Source organism: Balearica regulorum, chromosome 12, assembly GCF_011004875.1.
Source record: "Balearica regulorum gibbericeps isolate bBalReg1 chromosome 12, bBalReg1.pri, whole genome shotgun sequence".
Classification (NCBI taxonomy): Eukaryota; Metazoa; Chordata; class Aves; order Gruiformes; family Gruidae; genus Balearica; species Balearica regulorum.
The window spans coordinates 18,460,114-18,483,889 of NC_046195.1; positions in this window are offsets into that span (position 1 = coordinate 18,460,114).

The window sequence follows — 23,776 nt, forward strand, 5'->3', positions numbered from 1 at the left end:
TTGATATCAGTTTGAATTTCTTTTTTTATGCTTTCATATACACATTGACATTTTCAAGGACCAGAAGAACTGAAGCCTCATAAAGAGGCAGCTCAAGCCTGAAATCTCCTTGCCCCATTGAAGTCAATGAGGAGACTCTTCACCAAGCAATCATCTCCTCTCTGTGGCATTATATAAACGCCCCAGTTTATTCTTTTTCGGGTTTACTTCAATTGTTTTTTAAGAAGTAAATGGGGTATGACTAATTAAGTCCCCAATAAGCTAACATTTTTCTCCATTAACTTTTTCTCTCCTTACCGTGCAAATGTATTCCTCCAGCTAGAACAGTAACTAAAGTGGGCTATCTCTTGCTTTTCTTAAGAGCCTTTCTCTCATGTAAGGGACCTTAATTCTGCCCAGCGGGCTGCAGATTTGCAACAGGCTAACTTCTGATATGGGCACCTTCCTTCAGCCACGTATGCAGTTTGCTGCTCCCATAAAAACTTCATGATGAAAGGGCAGAGCACTGAGATAACATTTGGACTGATTCAAAGATTTCCTTGGTATGTGAACTGGAATAAGTGATTCTAAGATAAATGAATGGATTTAGTTGGTGCAAGATGCAAGTTGAGGTCCTCTTGTTTCTATGAGTTCAGTATGCATGTTGTCTGTGCTTTTGTAAGGCATCTCAAGCTAGGAACCAGCATACCAAGCAAGGAGATGCCTAAACTAATAACTACGGCAACAGAGAAATGGCTATGATTGAAACATTCTGAGAAGATGGAAATACCTATAGCCACTTTGGATTCATAACCCTGAACCATCTCTTAAACCAAAATACTCAAGCCTTGTCTTAGAAGCACTAGGAAGGATTCACTCAGATACACATGCCGAAGGAACAACCACAACTTCTTATTTACCAATCTGTGAATAGTTGCTGAGGAAATGGGTAATGTGAGTTCAGTTGCAAGGGATCCAAGTGAGTCAGAGAGGTGGTATCACACAGGTGGTTGTCATCTGCAGGCCCAACATTTAGGACACTCCCTTCAGAAATGGGGACAACATCTTGAGCTTAGATTTCCACTTGAAAAACAGATTGTTTATCTAGTGAAAGCTCTATGTAAGTCTCCTTGAATCTGGGCCCAAATCTGAGTTTCACAACTTTTTATTTCTTTTTAATACCTAACCAGACAATCAAAACTTATGTTTGCAGACTGCATGAAACCAATGAATACTCTTCCAGTGGCACAAATTCTTTTCCAGCACCCTCAATGGATAAACAAGTTTCAAGTGAGATCGAAACTACTTAGGGTTCTTTCTGGTTCAGGTTAGTCCTACAGGTCTGCTCGTGTTTCCCTTGAGCACCACATCTCCCATATGAGTCAAGTATTACCCATTGCCAATTGTCAGCAGATTGCTAAAAGTTACTTTCTCCCATTGTTGGAGGGAGTGGAGTTGCTTTCTGGGAGGAAGCTCTAACAGCAAATACGACACAGAGTCTGAGTGAAGGGTTGTCTGTATCAAAGTTGTCCCGTATTCCACTGTCACCAAGTTGGGTTTTTTTTCCATACGTTCATTACCAGAACTTATGAAATTGTGTTAATAAGACAATAAAGCTTATGCCTACTCTTCTGGTTGCTAACAACAATTATTTTATAATACAATAGAATACATATCTGACTGTTAAAGAGTTAAAGAAAAAAATGAATCCTGTAAAAAATCAGGCCATCGTATAATGCCTCCTCATTGCTATAATGATATCAGTTGCAACAAGTCCAATGGCTGACCTCATTACAAGGGTTTAATTGCATTGTTACACAGTTTCACTTCTTCTCTCTGGCCTCTTTCTCTTTATGACAGCTTTAGAAAGGAATTTCAGCTTGAGGTCAAAGGAAATTAATTACTGCTTTCTTAATCTGTGCTCATCTACATTTAGAAAACTTGGGGCTTTTCACTAACATATTTGTGTCTCATTTCTGTGTAGACCCAAAGTTATAAGACTTTTGTCCTTTGTGAAAGTGCATAAATAGCCTTTTTCATATCAGAGGCCAAATTTTTTTCATGTCATTTACAGTTGTGCACATATGGACTGGTGCCAATGGAACGTCTCTGGATATACATTCACTGTGACTGAGGTAAGGCGCTTGCAACGTAACTTTAATTCAGACTAAAGATTCCAGGCAGATGCTAGGTGTAAAAAACTCCAATAACAACAAAAACAACGCAACAACAAAATAAAACCCAACCAAACAAGAAATTATACTTAGGATAAAAGTCAGAAACAGGATCTTCAAAATTAATGGCAGCTACTTCTGTAGAGAGAAGGATGAAGAAAATGTGTCTCTATGACACTAGTTTTTGCCTGCTACCTACCTCCTGTTTTTACTAAATACATCATTGATTAGTTAAGGAATATCCAGCTTATGCTTCAAAGAACTCGCAGACCAAATAGCACATGACCCAGCGTGCTGGCATCAAAACAGTGAGGAAGGGGACAAAGATAGGGACACTGTAACAATAGTCCTTGTTTGAAAAGCAAAAGCATGTGCAAAACACGGTTAAATGCTGTTGTAGCATGAAATGTAAAAATAAAATCTTCTCATAAATTAGGGCCCCGATCCTGTAATTAGGTCATTTGAATTGATCCTTGCCTCTTCCATGAACTCTGTCTGGTTTTGAGAAGCACTGAACTTCTTCCAAAGAAGAAAATAGTTTTATTAATTCACTTCTTGAGGGAGTTGCTTCGGAAGGGAAATTAGAGTGAGAGATGTCTTTGGGATGATTTGACAAATAACTATGAGAGGGTATGCCATGCACCAAAGATAATCTGAAGAAGTAGTACTGCAATGCAAGTATGATCTGGTAGTTTAAATCTATAAGAAACTGTTATGTACTATGCACATGTAAAACCATAATACAAGAAATGTATTTTTCTGCAGAATGTAAGTATTTCTTACATGTACTTTGTGATTCTGATTAAAAGTCATGGAAACGTTGATGAAGATGAAAAATCGCTAAGTTTTGAGCCTTTTGACATAGAACATTTAAAGTTTCACAAACCTATTTTCTGTCTTTAGATCAGCTTTGCCACCCACTGTAATTCCCGCTACCAGAACTGTGTACTCTTATTAGTTTATTAGTTGCTGCCTCATTCTCCCCTCGCAAGCAGTAAGATTGGCAATAACAAAACTGCAGCTGCAAAGCAAAGCTAGCTCTTTGAATATTTTGCCCTTCGTCAGTTTTGACTGAGATTCAACTCCATTATAAATGCCTGCAGAAGGAGCAAGGTTTCATGTAAGTCACTGGTAAGCCCTTAACATCAGACCTACTTGCAGTGGGTGTCATTCTCATGATTGCCCTGTTTGTAAAATAGACCGCGTAGACCTTGTATTGTTGCCACAAGACTTTATTGGGGAGAAGTTGAAAGTTTCAAGCCAATCACCCGCAGTCATGCGTATGATTGTCTTATCCACAACGCTGGTTGGAGCAGTGTGACAGGAGCCACGACACGTTGGGGATAGGGTGAGTTTGAACTTATAGTACTCTAGACCTTCTTTCAGGCTCACACCCGATTTCAGATTTCAGTTTTAACCATTGTGGTTATAAGGCAGGCTTGGACTTAAGCATGAGTTCTGGCCTAAATAGAAGAAACAATCAATGTGTAACCATAAAGTTCACCAAAATCTAGTAGCCGTGCTGAAAAGAAGTCCTGAACAAGCCTAAACTTCTGATGCTGTCTACAGCCATAGAGGTGTAATACTACAGATAGATGTATCTGAACTAAATGAAATCTGAGTACCTTGGATAACAATAGTAGAAGTAACAGCCACATGAACTTCAGTATGCAGTATCTACTCAGGTGAACAGCCAAAGTTGCATGGGCTTGTACTCAGTCTTTCCTAAAGTGCATATTGAGAATGCTACACTGGTACTGATACTTAAGGAAGAGATCAAAGGTAGCTCTAATCATGCTCTAATAACTTTTTAAATTTTTTAAGACACCTCCCCTTGCGGGGGGGTGTGTGGGCCAAGTCACTACATAGCAGCAGTCTATGAATTATTTCACTCCTTGGGACCAAGAGTTTTGGTGCATTGATTGTCCAAGATAAATGTCACATTGAGGTGTGAAAGGATTAAGTTGAAAGGTCTAGTTAACACAGACATGGCACTGGTGACAGAATTAAGTGCTAATGATATATAACAAAATGCTATTACATGAAATAGGATCTTTTTCACCCAGTTTTTTGATTTTGTCTGATAGGACTAGTAGAACAAAATGAAAAACTATTCATCAATCAGAGGTCTGGCTAGGTCAGACACTTTGGTCAAGCAATGTGAGTAATTCCACCTACCTGCACTATAATTTATTGCAAAATTAATGCCGTAACATGCAAAGCCATTGTCAGATAAAAGTAATTCTTAACCCCAGGAAAAAAAGCAAAATTTCTTTCTTTTTCTCCCTCTTTTTTTTTTTTTTTTCCTCCTAACCTGACAAGATTAAACCTTTTTAATAAGTGGGGGTTTAAGGATGATTCACTTCTAATGATTGAAAAAAGGACCTTGACCAGGGCTTGATAGACTTTCTCAATCATTGGCTAAACCAAGATACATTAAAAAAGGGAACAAAAGAGAGCGCAAGGTATTCATTTTTGTTAAAGTTTGCCTGCTTCATTACATGAAGTGAAATCAAGCCTTAGTGGGAAGAACAAGCTTTGATATAGTCTACTTTCTATGAGAGTTTTCAGGACAGTTTATTCTTAACCAGATTAAAATACAATAATTCACCAATTCGCAGTCTTAATTGCACTGTTATGAGCTAGGGAGATTAATGGCATATTCTTATTTTTAAAATGTTTAAAATTATAGTTTGTTATAGAAAAGGTCATTTATGTCTGGTGTTTGATTGGCCTTGATGGCTTCTGAAAATTAAGTTGTTACATTAGCTGTGAAGTAATTTGTAGTTTCTAAAGGCGTTCTAAGGTTTTTATTAAGTATCATACACGCCTACAGGAGGGACCACAAACTGAGTGGAAACTTTAAAAAGTACTCAGTGTGCCCAGAATTCATAGCAGACCCACACAACGCTCTCTTGTGAACATGATTATATTCATTCCCCAGTGGGAGAAACTGAGGTGGACAGAAAGGGTCTTTCCTTTCCTAGAGACTCGCAGATACTCTTCCAGCTGCACCTCTTTTTTATTCCTTCCAACACACTGTTCTGGTGTGTGGTGTATTCTGCCACGCAATGTGAAGAGGAGCAAAATCTTGTAAAACTCTAGGGAGACAGAAAAGGAAAGAACATCTCTCACATATCCATCTCTCTCTCTCTCTCGGTATGCCTCATGCATAGTTTGAAGGATATTGAAACAGATGAGATTATTTATCTGCTGTCTATTCCACCACTTCATTCCTCCATCTCTTTTTCATACATACAGTGAAACTGATACCAGCAGTTGAAGGTGGGATAACAGGAGGAGGTAGAGTTGTTCATCGCAGAGGTTTTACCCATGTTGAGTACTGTTTCTTTGGGATTGCCTGAATCAGAATAGGTTTAGGAGACGGAGCCTCTGAGTAGAATGAATCTGAATAGGAAGCAACGGAATAAGGAGCAATTGCTGTAACTATGAAGCAGATACAGTGTGCTGCTGCACATCTAAGATTTCTGATTTTTTTTCCTTATTTACTCTGTAAGGTATCCAGACACTATGGTGAAATCGAACACTTGTTTTGGTTTTGTCATTTATGTAAACTGATTTCAAGGGAAAAAGAGGTACACTTTAAGACGAGGAGCAAAGTCAGGAGTGTTATTATAGTTGCCAGATAAGTTTCCAGGATAAAAGGCAACAAATGCAGATTACAACATGGAACTAATCAACTTGGAAATAATTTGTGATAGTTTTCCATTTCAATGCAGGTTGAGGCAACCATAAACAGTTGTGATGTGCTTTATATCTAGAATAATATTTTATATTAAAAATATATCAAATGGAAAAATTATTGCAAGGATTGTCATTGACAAGTCTTCCTTTCCTGTATTGTTTCTTTTGAAACTTACACTCAAGGGTTGCAGACTGCAATATCTGGTGACCTGCATAAACTTGTATAGCAGCTAGCGTAGTGGTGTGATTCTATTATCTAGACTTCACATCTTACCTGCTGGGAACTTCCAAGAAATGATATTATAGTACAAGTAATCCAGTTTTTCTTTTTGTTGTGGCTTTCCTATAAATATTATGGTGGGGATCTTCAGGCATACAATCTCCACCTGTGCGTGTGATACATGGAATTGCACCTGAAATATGGTACCTGCAAATACCTGCAGAACTAAGAGTAGTCTTTGTTTTATCTAACTAAGCCTTTATATCATCTAACACCCACATGCTGACTGCAGTTAAAGTTTGCTGCCCAAAAAGCTCATCTGGAACTATTTAAGAAGACATGAGCGCAAGACTTTGAATTGCATTCTTGAACTTTGCAGAGTCTGGACAGAACTTTCAGCAACCGTATCTTAATAACCTCTCATGGTTATTAAATGTCAGTGATTTAAAGCTCGTGTGAATCTCACCAAATTTTGTTGGTATAGTATTGCGATGCAGGTTTCGTGCAGTTGCACGGTGGAGCATGGATTGAAAGTCTTCCCCAAATTTCCTGGGGTAGTTTAGGAAAGGTGTAAAATACACCCTGCGCTGCCCCCAGCAGGCAGGTAAAAGTACAGGTGTGGGAAACACCTCTTGGATGTGCCGTGCTGAGTGCCATTCACAGTGCTTAAAAGAACCTCAACTTTGGTCATTTGCAAGAACCTTCACCCATGCAGTCTCCATGGCAGAGTGAGCTTTCTGCTTTTAGGTAGTGCCTATTTCATCTGTTGTAAAGACACACATGAAAAAAGGGCTGGCATTAGCCACATATCCATAAAAGCCTAGCAACCAAGAGTATTATCTTTATTCAGAAGAAGTATAGCACTTTTAAGGTTCAGAAACATATATAAAAATTGGGTTCTGAAATGGTCATTTTTCCCCTCTGCTATGCCATTATAGCGATCAGCCAAGCTTCTGCAAGGTAAATACTTTTGGAAAATAAGTGGAAATTTGCTGCAAATCAGTCCCTTTTGTGCATGGCCACAGGAGCATGTTGAAATGTTTGGACACTAATACCCATTCATTTTCTTGGCTCCATAAATAAAAGCCGCCAGCTATGTGGCGGCCGTGAAATGGTATTCTTCAGGACCCAGCAGGAAGCCCCATCCTTATTACCACTGCAGGGGGCAGGACAGGCCCAAAATAGCAAGACAACTAAATCAAGACATTTTCAATGTCTAACAAAATGACTGTGGTTTAGAGAGAAGCAAAAGGTTGGAAAAAAATTGGACAGCTTTTATACTTAGTGTAATACCTTTGTTAAAAGAGTTCAGATAAGAAAATAAGATCTTAAAAAAAGCATAAGCATATTTCTGAATATCATTTCAAATATGTAAAGATGTTATGGAATCATAAACAGAGGACACTGCTATCTGAAAGGACATCCTGTTCAAGTCTTCTTTTCCAAATGGTAGCCCATGGTTCATAGTAAATAATGTCTTCTGGCAACATTGTGTGTTTCTTGGTTTTTGGTGGAACCAAAAGGTTTGAAGAGCGACATTGGAAATTTGTCAGTAAAACTGGAAATCTTTTTTGGTCCACAAAAAATTGCAAAAAATAAGAATATTTATAAGGAGAAAAGGTTTTGGCTAACCCCTTGATTTTTCTACAGGTTGGTTTAATTTTTATGGGCTTCATATATGAAGCAATATGATCCTAGGTTTTGGCAAAACAGCATACTGAAGGGCTTCAGTCAAAATAAAACCTATGTTAATGCAATGTGCTGTTTTACATAGCTGAACCATGCTTATCTGGGAAAAGATTAAAGTAGTTTTTAAAACTGAGCTTCAGGTAAATGGAGTATTTTAAGTGTACAAAGAATAATTTAGGGGATACCACCTTGCTTAAGATAACCAGAGATTAAACTGATGAGGTTTTAATGAATTCATAGTTCATTGCTGTTCTCCAAAACCAGTGTGCCATTCTCTACAACTACACCACTAAAATACATATGGGGGAGATCTTAATTTTATTTTACTTTTATTCATTTGTGATTCTGATTATAAATTTGCTTAGACAAAGTTGAAGTAAGGGTATGCCTTACACATTAACATTTCAGTGAGGCATATATATGTGCATATACCTGTAAATATATATGTATACATATGAGTGCACACACATTTTGGGGAATTAAAACAGTTACTCAGAATGTCTTATTATAGAAATAAATATTCAGCTTTAGTTTCAAGAGAAAATAAATGTTTTACGTGAACATTAAGTTTACTTGCACTGCAAAGGAGAAATTGCTAAGGTACAAAATGTCAGAGAAAAACCAATTCAGTGTATTTTTGAGTATTCTCTTGTAGACTAACAAGGGCTTTTCACAGTAAAAATAGAGTCTGAAAATGAAAGGGGGAACCACAGTGCCAGTTCGGTGCTGTCTCCACCTCCGTGTTAGCCTGGGACTTGAGACTGCCGCTGGCCATTCAAACTTTTTATGTTGGTTGTCCTTCTAGCTCTGCTCTGGAATAAGCCACGTTGTCCAGGGAAATTTGTACACGTGATAGGAGTGTCTCGTATAGAAGCTCTTTCCATGCAGGCAGAACAGGGACAACTGGCTGGCTCCGTTTGGCTCGGTAAACTCAAGTCTGAAGGCAACACAGCATGGTCCATACGACCAAACACTGTGTGGTAATGTGCAAAGGATTCAGAGAAACCTGTCCTTATGCTTAGACATATGCACATACGTACTGAGGTAGCTTATGAAATCAGAACTCTGTTATAAATAAGGACCCCCAAAATTATAAAAAAATAAGTCTAATTGTTGGTTGTCTTTTCTACAATAATTGAAAGAAACATTAAGGAGACAATCCTGATTGTATCCAGTAAAGACACAAGGACGTTCCAAAGGCGTCATTATGTATATGAAAACCAGTGTAGTCCATCTCCATCCCATAAAGATCTCTACATCGTTTTGTTTCACCTCCTGCCTGTGTGGCACAGGTTTTACAGAAAGGGCAAGTTGTGCATCCAGACTGGTGGTAACCATAAACATAATCTGTGCGCACACGAGCGCAGGCAGCCTTCCACTTCCCATTACAGGAGTAACTTAAGATACACCTTTGGGGCACTGACAGTGACCCAGATACATAAGGCTGCTTGCTGCCCAGCTGTATCGCTCACCTTCCTGACCTCTTAGTTTAAAAAAGCAAAGTCTCAACCAGTCTACAAAAGAAACTGTAGCAAAGGATACATTGGTGTCAGGACTATCATTATCATAATTGACGCTACTGAAGTAATTCAGACATTAAGCCTGTAATCTGTACTGCTGTTTGTATCTGCTTCATTTACAAGTTACAAGGCCAAAATTCATTGAAACCAGCAGAGATTCACCCCCTTACTCATTTACATTTGGCCCGCTGAGTGCATGAAAAAATCTTGCCAAATTCTTTGAAAGCTTGTATTGCAATATGACTTCCAAAATAATTAACCCTGGAAGTAGGATTTAACAAACTTACATTTGATACGTGAAAGGAATAATACCTGAAACATCTTTCTTATGCTCAGCCTTTTATGACTCAGACTTTAATGATTGCAATAAACATTAGCTTACCTAATAAAAACTCTAGTATTTCAGAGCTGGCGCACAGTATGTTAACTGCATCTGGTGTCAACTGGAGCTAATTAATATTTTTATAGGTGTCTTCTATCCACTGTAGTTTAAACGGAAATATTGTGGGGTGCTTACATCAGAGCTGGAGGCAATTGAGAGCCGCAGCTTGCTTTCTAGGCTGAACTGACAGCAAGTAGACCAATTTTTATAGGATTGTAAAAGCTAAATGTGGCTATGGTTCATGCAGAGAAGCACTTTTCCCTGTAGCTCTCACAATTCAGCACTAATGCTCGTGGCTTGTTTGCTGCGAGGTAGCTGGAGAGATAGACGGAGGGACAGCGGACAGATAAACTGGCAAATAGCTATGCCTATACTTAGACAAAGCACACAGTGACCCAGACAAACCACACTTTTTTTTTCCCCCCCTCCTTCTAAAGGCTTTAAAAATGTGCTCTATCAAGCATTTACTTGTGGTGCAGATAAGATTTATCTAACAAGACCGGGCTAAAATTAAAAAGAAAGATGAAATAGCACAAGTGGTGCTAATATGTGTTTTGAAGCGTACCAATCGGCCTAGTGCAATGTCACAGCCCTGGGCTACATTTGCAAGTGGTCGAGCATCTCCTTTTTAAAAGGTTAACCTACAAAGAGCACACAAGCCCCTCTCTATGAATATGGGCAAACACCCAGGGAGCTCCACAACAATAAGAAAATAATGACATCAACCTGACCATGCTTAAGTACATAACATGCTGAAGGTTCACGGTTGTGTGGCCTGGAACAATAAAGGAAAAATAAAGAAGCCTGCTTGGTAGGCCCCAGCTGTTATTAGCCATGCTGTGAGATCAAGGGAAGGTATGATATGGGCTGCCATTTCAATTGAGACCAGGTTAATCTCTCAATTTGTGGAAAAGAAAAACTAAAAAAAAAAAAAAAAAAAGAGGGAGAGAAAGCAGTCTTCACAGTGCTACATATGGGACAAATAACAATATCCCTATTTACATAATCTGTCTTTAACCCTTTCCTAATAGACACTTAATTTCCTAAGAGTCACAAACTGCAGATTTAATTTCCCTGCCCACCGAAATGAAATATCAAACCTCTGTTAACTGTTTCTCATTGGTGCTGCCATCGTTTGCAGCTGACATCAAATGCTGCCGATGCTTCCCCAGGAGGGACCGCTGGTTGCTGCTGGGGGATCAGAACTGGCCGTAAGGAGCTATGGAGGCCACTGTTTTCCTGTCACTAATCTGTTTCTAGCACTGGGTAAAGAATTTAAAATTTGTGCCATCATTTACAAGCATGAGATATAGCAAATAACACCAAACACTTTCACCAATGCTCTCAATATATTGCATTTCCCAAGCGAAGTGCTTTGTGGGTGAAAAATAGTCCTACGTTGCGCAACAGCATTGTGTGGAGGCAATGCAGTGACTTGATCTCATAGCTAGTTTTGATGTGTGAGGGTCTGTAGTGATGAGAGCAGTGAGGGAAGTCCAGGCTCCTCCGAGGTCACCCGTAAGCCTCCCTCGGGCTCCAGGTCAAGGCAGGATTTCCATCAGGTCTGTGGTGGAAAGCTGCTTTCCTGCAGACTTGGCAAACTGAAATGGTGTATCTTAAAGGGTATAATTTATGAGATAATAGCCTGGAGGTACTGGATTATATTATACCTGTTTTGTTTGTAGTTTATTGTGTGTAAGCCAGTAGGTATGGGCAGCCTGTGAGGCTCCCTTGGGGAGATGTTTAAGTTCTCCTGACTGCTGTCTTCCACATCAGCCCTCTGGAACAAGAGGAGATTACTTGCCCCAAGAGCATCTGAGCATGATCACAGAAGACGAGGTAGGGGAAAAGGGACCCTGCAGCAAGGGCTAAGGCCGAGATGCTGCTGAGGACAGGGAATAGATGGGACTCAGAGGCAGGGAAAGCACAGCGCTTCATGGGGAGCCAGGGGACTGCATGCAACTTGTCAAAATTTAGAAAGTCACTGAGCCGCTGATCTGAGAGCAAGCCTGAGGGAAAAGACCCACCTTGTAAGGACACAAGAGGTAGGGAAAGAATTTTGCTGAGTTTTTCCATTCCCTTTTCTGTGTTCCTTATTTTTTCTGAGGTTTCTTTAATTGAAAAAGTTCATTGTTCTTGTGGCTGGTTTAAGAAAAATGATCTCTGGAGTTCACAAAGTTAGAGCTATGTTCTTGGTGTGCTCCCTTTAAAGGAAATGATGCAGGCAGAGTCATCTCAAAGCTCTGCTGACTCAGCATCGCAAGTCCTAAGACTGATTAAAAAAATGGGGCTTTTTGTCCCAGGTACTACAATGATTTGAACAAGTAAAAATATCTGTATCAAGTTGAAGCAGGGGACAAATAAGAAGCCTGTGACAAGGCAGAAAACAGTGTCCCTAAAAATCCAGGTGAGCACTATAAAATCAGCCACTACACAACCACTTTTTGTTGAGTTACTCCAGTATCCTTTACCATCGTCAAAAGGTTGATCGAGCAGTAGTAAGTGTATTTATTATTTTGTTCTTACTGTAGGCTTTTCTTTCAGCTGTGCTCATGCCTCGGATTCTTAAAACTCATTGTTAGTTCATGACATAATCCAACTTCTAACTATTTTAACAACAACAAGTGTTCCTGTACATCCAGATGACATTAATTTTTGTTGACAAGTTTAAATAAAGTAGCATTTAGAGAATAACATTAAGGCAAAATTTTGTTGACAAGTAGAACCTCCTTTAGCCATGTTATTGTGGAAGATTTTACCATGAGTGAGACAGTGAACTTATGCAGAAAGTACTACGTGATTGATTTTTAAAAACTAGCATGTGTCTTTCCCAGCCAAAGGGAAATGCCACCCACAATTCTGACACTATGTAAATCCTACTCTGTTAATTATTTTTTTAATATACATACATGCACATATGTGCGTATATATACTAAATAGGGATATGTTGTGATAGTTGCGAGAGATGCTTGTAAGGAAGATGTAAATATAAAAGATAACTAATAAGAGATCCCAAGAAAATCCTCAAGTTCATACCTACTTATTCACTTCTGTTCTGTAAATCAACTTCTCAAACTAGTTCATGGAAGGAAATACCTTGTACTCCAGCAGAGCATTTGCTTAGGAATGGCAATGGAGGAAGCACTAATCCTAGAATTGATTATGAAAATTAACTTACTGACACAAATGTGCCTGTTGAACAAGGAAGGAGTATCAAAACTGATTCCTGTAGAATACCTGGACAGGGTTAATTTTATATTAGTAGTGTAGCCATCATGCCTGGATTGTTTCTTGTTTGAAGACTATGTATTTTGAGAAAATCCTATTGGTAATATAAAGTAAAAGTTGTTGTGGAGAAGGCACTATATTGATAGACTTGTAAAGTTCTTTGCATTTTCTAACTGTAATAATATATATTTTTTTATTAATAGCCTTCTGTTACAAAGTGGAGATGGGCAGCATTTGCTAGAAACATTAATGGTGGCCAACTCTTCTGCATGAAAGGTTTTGGTGGAGATTCTTTAGCGTATTAATTTTGCCTGACATCAGGGACTATATTAGAACCTAAAAATCTTTGTATTGTATTCATAGCGAAGTTCCCCTCTGTGTATTTCTTCTGCTGTATTAATTTTTTTTTTTGTGATTAAGTACCAAAGTACAAAGGACTTGAAAGCAGCTGTTCCATTTGTTTTTCAGTATTATATTCGTTTATTAAAAACATATTCTTGAAACTGTAAGGCCAAAGTGGTCAAACATTGGAGGTTGGTTAAAACCAAAATCCTCTCCTTAGGCTCCTGAGTAGTCCTTTTTCAGAACTATTCAGCCCATGTACTAGATCTTCCTTCTCTTGTAAATGTACTTACCTTCTCTGTGGGCTCCGTAGCTCACTTCTTCACTGAATTGACAGAACCAACTTAATCTTTGCCAGATTTATGCAGCACCTTGAGGAAAGACTGTGCTTATATCCTTTGAGCTGTATGTGGTCTGTGGGTACTTTCCCTGCAGTGCCCGTTTTGTCTGTTCTTCAATACCTTAAGTTAAACACTTTCAGATTATAATGAAAAGCTTCCAGATGTAGAGTCTAAATTTTCATTACATATGTTATCAGCAGGGAACATCATGGAGTTCGAGTGCTTGAATGAGTGCTATGCGTAACCTGTAATGTAAAAGAGATAGCAGAAATCACATCCTAATTAACCATGATATTCTGGCACAGATGAAAATAAATCTATAACCTACTTCTTTCCTACTCGCTAACTCTTGCAGCAGGAAGATGTGGTCCCAAATAGTGTGCCTGCACATGCTGTCATGGAAACGTATGGTATGTCTTCCTTTACCTTTGTGATGTAAGGAGTAGGTTCTGGACCTTTATAATAAATTTATATACAGAGAGTCATTAGAAAACATTTCTTTTGTTGGCAAATAGTTGCTAGCACACACTAAATCATACGTTATTTTATTTGCACAGCACTTAACAGCAGTGCAACCAGGTGTTAAATAATAATAGAGTTACATCAAATGGCTTGGTGGTTCAGTTGGGAGAAGCATCCAAAAGTTCAGATACTTATCTGGAACCCTCCCAAACCATGCTGGTCTGGAAACGGAACTAAAAAAAAAATCACTAAAAAAGCTGCTTTGTAGAGCAATCCCTTTTTTCTGTTTTGTAAGGTACCTTAAGGTGTAGAAGTTTGTGTACCTGCAAATAATTATATAATGTGTTATTTACTCAAAGGTATGTATGAAGTCAAGGATTCAGGACTCACTGAATTTGATACTAAGTTGGTTTGTGTTTTCTGTTCCTATTACAATCAGAAGTACCAAAGGGAAAATAATCAGCAAAGTAGCCTTTAAAAAAATCTATCAGAAACTAGGAAAACATATCTTATTGCTTTTTAATAGTTTCTCAAGTTCTTTCTAACTTTAGTAAATCAATATTTATATTTTTTATGGTTCTGAGCTCCTCATGTATGCAAATACGTGATTTGAAAGGACAGTAAACTGAAAGGAGAAGAGAGTAAATCAAATTTTGGCAAGCGCAGTGTTTTATTGACAGCGACAAACAGGCTTTTATCTATCATTTCTGTACCTACGAGGCTTTTGGCTGCATTTGAAGACAAAAGTTCTGGCTTTTCTGAACTTATGAAAATTGAAGTTCTGTCAGTAGAACATCCCAAATACTTCCTCGCTGCTGAAATCTATCACCTAACAATAGCAATTGTCCAGCAGGCGTGTTGAGAAGAGGGCCTGGAGTCCTGAGTGCTGACTCTGTGGTCTTCAGTTTACATTTTCTTGTAATGAAGTTGTGGTCACAAGCAGTAGGGCTGCGCGTTGAAATCCTCAGCCTATGGCTTTGATGGGGAAATTTTGCTGGTGCAAGATTTCAATCTAAAACACCCTGTTTATATATAATGCCATTGAATTTGTTCACAGAATAAATGCTATATTTCTCATTTCCCTGTGGGAAAGATGATTATTGTAGAGGTGAGAATGTGGTGATAATTTTTCCCCCCATTTTCTCTTTGGACGCTATGTAAAAATAAGACACCATTGGTGCTGTGGCCAAGCGTGAGACCACCAGCTAATTTTGCATAGCCCACTGAACAGTTAGATGGGAATTGCTCTTCAGGGTGTTCTCTTTGACAATAAACAGAAGCCTCAAGTCTGTGTTTGGCTGCAGTTCAAAAAAATTACTAAGGAATCCTACACACTTATGTATATGAATACAAGCAACTGCACATTCCCATACAGTAAGCTTGCAACCACAGTTATTAACATTTTTAAATGAGTAAATGCAAATAAAATGTCTGAGTAATACATGTTATGTTAAGATCAGCTATATGAAAAGCAAAAGGATTAAAAGTTAATTTCATCCTTTTTAATTCAAGGGACATATAAATGGCATTCTGGGTAGAGTCAACTCCTCTTTTATCAGTCCTTTGATGCTGCTTTCTCACTGATTCAGTTGTTCAAATGCTACCTACATAATAAAATCCTGAGTTAATTTACTAAGATTTTACACCAGTGCAAATGAAAGAAGGGAAAGTGCTAAACAAGGCAATTAGCACTCTGTTTAGTGCACTCCCAAAATAAATGTAGGCAATTTACAATTTGGCAAATGGCACTCTATCCGGATCCAAGTTGTTTCAGCCTAAGGGGTTGGTGCAGTTCATTAGGGGTGAAGGGAAAGGGTCTTTGTTTTGCTTTGCTTTTTAACTATATGTATATATATACACACACATACAGATACACACGTTGCTATTAAGGTCCACCCTGTTTTATAGTACAGCAACAGATGTGACCCCTCCTGGGGTTGTTAGGATTTCTGGTGGAAAAATGTCAAGCTCTATGCTCACACTGTCCACATAAATGACCTCATTTATGGTGATAACGCTCTTTCCAGAGTGAGGGATTCCAAAACTGGCAACTCACTGATAACCTCCTTTGTGGCTTTCTTGCCATGATGGTTTTCTGTGTACTTACATGTTTATTATCACTGGAGCTGTTCAGATCAGATCCATGAACCTGGGAATGTCCTGAGTGAAATGATAAGATAAAGCACTCTGCAACTACAACTGACTCTCTCTTTAATTGACAGGAAGACTGCACTATGACTTCCATGTTTATTCTTGTAAGCTCCTTATTAATGCAAAAATAATAGCTGTTATTAATGCAGAATCACAGCCAGCATTAATATTTAAGATGTAAGAATGAAGGAGGTTAAATACGTGTTTATATTAGTTTTAAACAAAGAGCTTTGCAAAACAGTTAAGGCAAGTAATGATGACCATATCCACAGAGAGTGTATGCGGTGTGAAATACCTGCTGTGTTCTGGGGTTTAAATACATATTCTTAGTGGGATAAAGGTCTTTGATTAGTCTCCTGCATTGTCATGCCATTGTCTCTATGAATTGCTACTGCTTCTTGTGAAAGAGAATACAGATTAAGATTCTAAACAAAATATGTAATATACTATGATATTAGCACTGATTTCTTTTTTGTTTATTCAGTCTGTAGGGCTCTTTTATATGATAGATCATAAGGTAAAAGCATTCTTTTGTGCCCTCTAGCTGCTGGTTGCACAAATGAAAGAAAGAGGGAGAAAACAACCCTGTGATTATTAAATTCTCCTCATCTTTAGGGTTAAGTACCCTGGCTAATAAAGATCTCTCATGAGGATAAAGTTTCTTTCTTGGCAATGTCACATCCATTTAAGTAAAAATCATTTGGATGCTTTCAGATATTCAAGCTGTTACCTTTACATAAAGCATCTACACCAATTCTTTGTATTGTTTTTATCCTCTGAGAAAGCCTGACATTGCATTTCTTGGTTAAGCAAACCTCCCACTGAGGGCAGGCTGTGGGATTGGGCCCTTTTGTGCTATAGAAATCCCTCTCTATTTCACAAGAAGGAAAAAAAAAGTCCTTATACATTCACGTAAAAATGCAAGAACTATTTCATATCATTAAACATGCTATTTCAGACTGTGACAATTCAGCCTGATCTTGTACTGAACAATCATTAAGTCCTTTGATTTCAGACTCGTTTTTGTTAGCATCACATTTGCTGCTGATCTTTGTACCCTCATATTCCAAACGGTTTCATTCTCTTTGCTAGCTTATTGTACTAATACATTTCTTAAGACAAATAATTAAGTTTCTGCATTGTTTCAGATTATAAATCATTACTGGTTTTTTTTCTTAAATTGTTCTCTGAACATTCTCATCACCCAACACCTATTGCATCTGCCTAAAGTCTTTGAAAAATATTATGGGCCAAAACACTATTGGCCTTCTCTCTGGAGAATTTGGGTTTATGCAGGCTTAATTCATAGCAAAAAGGATCTGATTTAGCCAGTAAGAAGAACTTAATAGCTTGTAGGCAGTTAAGCACTGGCATGGATTGCCAAGGGCGGTGTAGAGTCTCTGCTGCTGGAGGTTTTCAACAAGAGGTCGGACAAACAAGTGTCAGGGATAGTTCAGGTATCTGATCCTGCCTTGAGGCAGGTATGCAGTATAGATGATCTCTCCGAGTCCTTTTCAGCTAGCTATTTTTATGATTCAGTGCTCCTGCACTTCGCAGGTGAAACTATGTGAATGCTTGAATTGCATTGCCATGGGTAGAACTGTTCCTTCCCCTAGAGGCTGTGCCTACGTTTTGGAGACAGCGAATGCTACCGATGCCCATCTCCTCCCACTCTGTGGAAGAGAAGGAGGTTTATCAGCCTCCAGGCGGTCTGTCAGCAGGCTGTTCTCATCAGCCATAAGTTTAGCGTACCTCCTCACCCCTGCTCATGATCTATTTAGGTGGGCATTTTCCTTCTCAGAGTTGAACCTTACATAATACAAAATGAAGCAGTCTTTGCTGAACTGTATGTAATACAATAAAATTCAAACCACATCTGAATCTTATTCACGTCATAGAAATGAAAAGGGAAAAGCCCTTTCTCTTGCCATCAAGCAGTAGATGTTATTTTCTGTTACATCCTTGTTATTTCATCAAAGTTGGGGTTGTAGAGAAATACCTGTGATCTGCCTTTGTCCCTGTGATACATATGCATCTTTTCTGTTCCTGTCTACAGACTAAATAACACTAGGAAAGGACTGTGCAAGATCTAAAGGAGGAACATAACTTCTGAAGAAACTGTTTTGCTCTGCTTCGGATTTTCCCAATATCGTCAATTCTTTGTTTTGAATACATTTTTTGCCGTTAAGGGAAGAAGAAATATACTCCGAGCCAGTCTTGTGTTACAGCTTCTTTACCTTTGTCTGCCTAACTCAGCTGGTATTTAATTGGTCAGCAATAGGAGGGAAGTCTCCTTTGAGGTAATGAATATTGACTGTTTATGTTGAAATGTCACTGTGAAAAGAAAGCCCAGCACCAAAGAGGCGGAACTCAGTGTGAGAGTTTCAGACACAAAGGAGACACCAGCAAAGCACAGGCATTGAAAAGCAAAGCAGCTGAAATTCAAAGAAAAGATGAAACAGAAATGGTCTACATGTGTGGGAATTTTAAGCTGTCAGTTGACAGGTGAAAAAGTCATTATTCCACCTGTTAGAACTAAGTGTAATTGCTTGTTTTTCCTAAAATAACATAGAGGCCGTGACTCATAATTTTTTTAATTGAAAATTCATTTAAACTTATTTGCAAATACTTTACTTTTTCTTTCAAGGTAAGTGGATTAAACTCATTAGCCAATTTCTCTGCCTCAGACATGCGAGAAAGAAGGTACTGCATTTTCTGTGTTGTATTGGGTATTAGATAATCAAATCTTGTATTCAACCACCTTTTTTTTTTTGTAAAGCAACTTGAATAGCAACTTTAGAGTTCGACATGCAAGTTTATCGACCGTTCTATAGCATGCATTGATTTAGAATGAATAAAGGCTGTTCTCCAGCAAACAATCTTAGCATCAATCTGCTGTATGATGTATAGCCTGGAAGTTTTCACTGTTGCATAAAAGCAGGTCTTTGTTTCCAGTAGTGTAGTAAGGAACTGCAGTGCTTGTATGAGGTTCTGATATATTTTAAGCCATTTTTTTATCTAGATGGCATGGAGAAGCCAACCAGCAGATTTCTGGGCTCCATAATTGAGTTTTGATTCTTGAACCCACTGTTCTTTCACCTCTGTCATTTTTTGTGGTGACCTCTAGGGAACTCTGCTGAATAGTTTTTGCAAAGTTGACCCACTGCTATGGAGTGTAACCTCTAGTCGTTCCATTTTGTTCATCTGAGTCCTTTAGGGCTGAGATTTGATACACAATGGCTTTTTTAGTTTTAATGTAAACACTGACTTCGTTGTTTTGGGTAAAATTTACTATGATGTAGTCCAATTTATCTAGTATCTTCTGTCTAAGGATCTTCATGGATTTCAGTCAGGGACTGGGTTCATCATATTTCATCATAGATACTGTTTTTAAAAAACAATCAATCTTCTTTTTAGATCCCCTCCTATTTGATTTAATATTCCATATTAGTAAATTCCACTGAGCATCTTCGGGAAAGCAAGAGTAAATAAGGAAAAGCTCTTATAAATCAGTGCGTCTAAAGCAAAATATATTGCAAACACATTCTGCTCTTTCTGTGAAAAAAACGCTTAAAAACTTAAATCAGACTATCTCGAATATCCCTTCATATTAACAATAATAGCTTTCTTCAAGCAGACGGGAAGATTGCAGGAATGGTGCAAATATTCCTTTGAAAATCTGAGCCTCTATTTTCAAATCTCCATTTTAGTTTTGGCACTTAAAATATTCATGTGGTGTTTTTAAAATGTTCCCTGATTCAGAGAAGCGTTTGAATCCAGTAGGCTTTTGTTTTTTATTTTCTCTTGGTGAATCATTGAACAATTTTTTCAATCTGGGCCCATTCACACGCTGTGTCCATCTGAGACATCCTGCAAACAGTGGGCTGCTTTAAATAGAAGAGTATCACCAGGACCTGGACTGTAAACAAAACATTATTAAATGAATTAAACATGTAAGAAACATCTGCAAAGAGGCGAGCTAAATTTTATTACCAGTGTTATTTCTATGCAGTCAGCAAAGGCTTTGAAAGGTAATGCTTGCTTTCCACAGCTGGTCAGACTTCTCAACGGGAGGACTGCCATCTCCTCCAAAATTTGGGATGAGCAGGTGGTGCAGGTAGGCCTGCTCTCCTCCAGCAAGGGTAACCTGAATGTGTTTGGTACTTGTGTATGGGTTTTTTTTGTTTTGTTTTGTTTTTCTCTTTTTCCCAGAAATGGCTTCAGGGAACCTTGTGCATGTCTGAAGGGCAAGCTGGTTTGCACTTGCACTGGAAAACAGCCCTCACATTACTTGGGCCTCCTAATTGGCTCTCTTGTGCATTAAAAATATATACGTATATACTTTGGGAATAATCCAATTTAGTGGCAAATATAAAGTATTTTTACTACCTGAAATGCTGTAGCTAAACATACAAATCGGATACTTTTACATTAATTCTCCAGCTTGGAGCAATGAACGGGCTACACTAGCATCCAATATCGTCCTTTTGCTGTTTATTCCTTCTCTTTTTTTAAAACATATTCTTACATGTTTATTGTCATCTTTTTTAAAATATTTGAACTTTTCATGATTAAGGTCCTCAAAATGCTGACCTCTCCAGCAAAGGTTTATTTCATATCTTGCTGGGTTGTTCCAAAAGACTTAGATTTAGACTTATATTACTTTGTTTTGATTGTGTACCTCTACACAAATAGAAGATAACATCTTTAGTCACAATTCTGTGTTATGCTTGAACTCTAACCTGTGACATTCACCTAGCTCGATCTAACAAGCTTTGTGCTCCCTGTCCAGATGAAGAGTGATACTTCTTCATTAGCAAGATCAGTTTCACCTTTAAAAACCCTTTGCTTCCCGTTTGCATTAAGCCAGATTGAGATGTCTTGGGTCATGATGACATTTCGGGAGTATTCAGAAGCAAAAGAGGAAGTCATTACATCTGCAGTTCACCTGCAAAGGAGATGTCATTAAAAGAGGAAGCAAAATGAACCCCTGTCAACTTGTTAGGGCCCAAAAGGTAATTCTGCCATCATATGTGGAGCAGAATATGATACAGAATCCTGTTATTACTGACACCAGATAACTTGCTGGTGTAAAAGATTCTCTTTTCCAGAAAAGTTCAGGTGATACTAAATTTATTAATGTGTCAGTTTGAGGAGACGTGATGTCATTTCTGTTGTCTGTAGGGATGAAAACTGGAGCGTCCTTGCTCCTGTCAACACGCTATCATCTTAATTTCTTTTACTGTGCACCTCGTTGCCATCTGTGGAGGGGAGAGCAAGGGATGAGGATGAAGTGTCAGGGGAGATGCCTTTTTAAAAAGAACTACTAATATTTGACATTTATCATTTTAACCTGCCTTTTTCCAAAACATAAATTTATTACATCAACATTTCTGGTGAATGGTTGGCCTGATCCTGCCAGGATCCTACTCGTATGAGTTGAAGCTTTACCTGATTGTGTGGATTTACAGAATCAGGATTTTCAATTCAGAAAATATACAGATTATTTTCTTTTCTGCTTGATATAAAATCTAGGAACTGCATTCCATTCAGTGTAATTGGAAAGATAGTTGAAATTTTCAGACTATACAGGTATGTGATACAGTTATGCAGAAATACCGATAGAATCACATCTCCTGTTACTGATTTAGAGTGGGGAAAAAGTCTGAGTCATGTACATTATTTCAAATCATGTGGCTTTGTTTTTTTGAAACTAAAACTGGTATCTTCTTGAAAGATCCTGGTTGTAGAAACAAGGTAAAACGTTTGTCTGTTTTTAACAAATAGATGAATCACTTTTCAGTTGTATCGCACGAGAATACTTTCATCCTGAAGCGTTTTCTCTACCTTCTGTATCTGGAGATACAGAACAGCTGAAGAAACTAATCTGAACATTTTTTTAATGAAGATGGTACTACTAAAAGGGAACATTTTCCAGGTGAAACACATTTTATCTTGCCCACTGAATGCAATCTAGAGTTTTTGTGTGAACATTGTAGTAACAGGAAATATTTTCTTTCAGTTCCAAGGTGTCACATGCTGATTCTGTGCAACACATTTCAATATGGGTATTATAACAACTCATCTGATACTGATCTTAATGGATTTTTGAACTGCTAATATTTCAGATTTGAACTGCGTGTACTTCAATTGATGATCTGAGCATTCCACAAATACCAGAACTAGCATGTTTACTGCCCTGCAGTTGATTGATATCTCCTAATGAAGAAAGCACCTGGAAAAATGATAAAGGAAAGTTACTAATTGGTTTAACTTAGGTCAGCCACTTCATATTTTATAAATGAGGAAACTTTTAAGGAATTGCTGCTGGAAGCCATCTGCTAACTAAATAAAAATGAATGATAATCATCAAATTCCACATGCCGTTTACAGAAAGTATCATCACAAAAAAAAATACAGCTGCTTGCTTCGAAGTAAGAGCAATGCAGGAACTCACATTCAAAGCCCCTAATAATTGTCTATGTAATAAAAAGTGTTAATCAGTTTGGTATACACAATCCTGTCAGCAGTTCTGGATCCTTTCACTATATATCAGAGAGACTACTTGTGGTCACTTTTAAGAGCTGCCAGTAGAATTTACAATAGCAAATTATGATTTATTATCCCTTCCAGGACATCTGATGTTTCTGTTCCCAATTCTGCTTCCCTCCCCGTCATCTTTTTTCCAGCTAAGACTGTATCAGGCTGGGAAATGTCCAGGATGTGTGTATTTCTCTTGTATTGTGCATATTTTTGCAAGTCATTAAACCTTTGTTTCTCGTCTTTTCTAACCTTCTTAGTAACCTATCTAAACAACTCTCAAAGGAAAATGAGTCAATCAGGAGAGAGAAACAGCCCTAGTGCCAAAGCAAAAAACCATAGAAAGAGAAATAAAATTAAAAAAGGGAAAAGCTTCCATTTCAGGAATGCAAGTATAACTTTGGGCCTCGCTCCTTTAAAGATATACACTATGTTTTAATTTATTTCTACTGCCTGTGCAATTCTATCGAATCTGAAAAGCTACTCAAGTGGATAAAATTAAGCACACTGAAGAATGTGGGAGTACTTCAAGCTACATTTTAATATGAAGAATGCTACATAAGCATAATAAAATGAGATTCTTCTTAGTTTTTAAGTTCAAAATAAAGACCTGCAGGAAATGCACATGCTGTTTTGTGCACGTACATGCCAGAAACCATATCTTTCTATAATAAGGGCCCATACTGTTTACCATGTTGGCATGGCAGTCCTGAGAAAATTAAATTTCCCTCACCATACAGACATACTTTCTTCCTGTGTTAGGAGTACTTTGCTTGGTTGTATTACGTGCAGCAGGCATAATTTACTCTGGGCCACTTAGAACAACTCAGTTTAAGCAACGCTGGGCGTTTTGTCAGGGTGACAAAGGGGAATTACGTTGCACCCATATATGGTAGACAATGCATGGACAACATGTAATATTCTCTGTGGGTAAAGTTCACTTCTGGGCAGAAAGCCAACAAAAGGCTCATGCACCACTTAAGTCCCACTTAAACCCTATTTTGAAGGCTTAACAGTACATAGGCCATGTTCTGGCCTCCTGC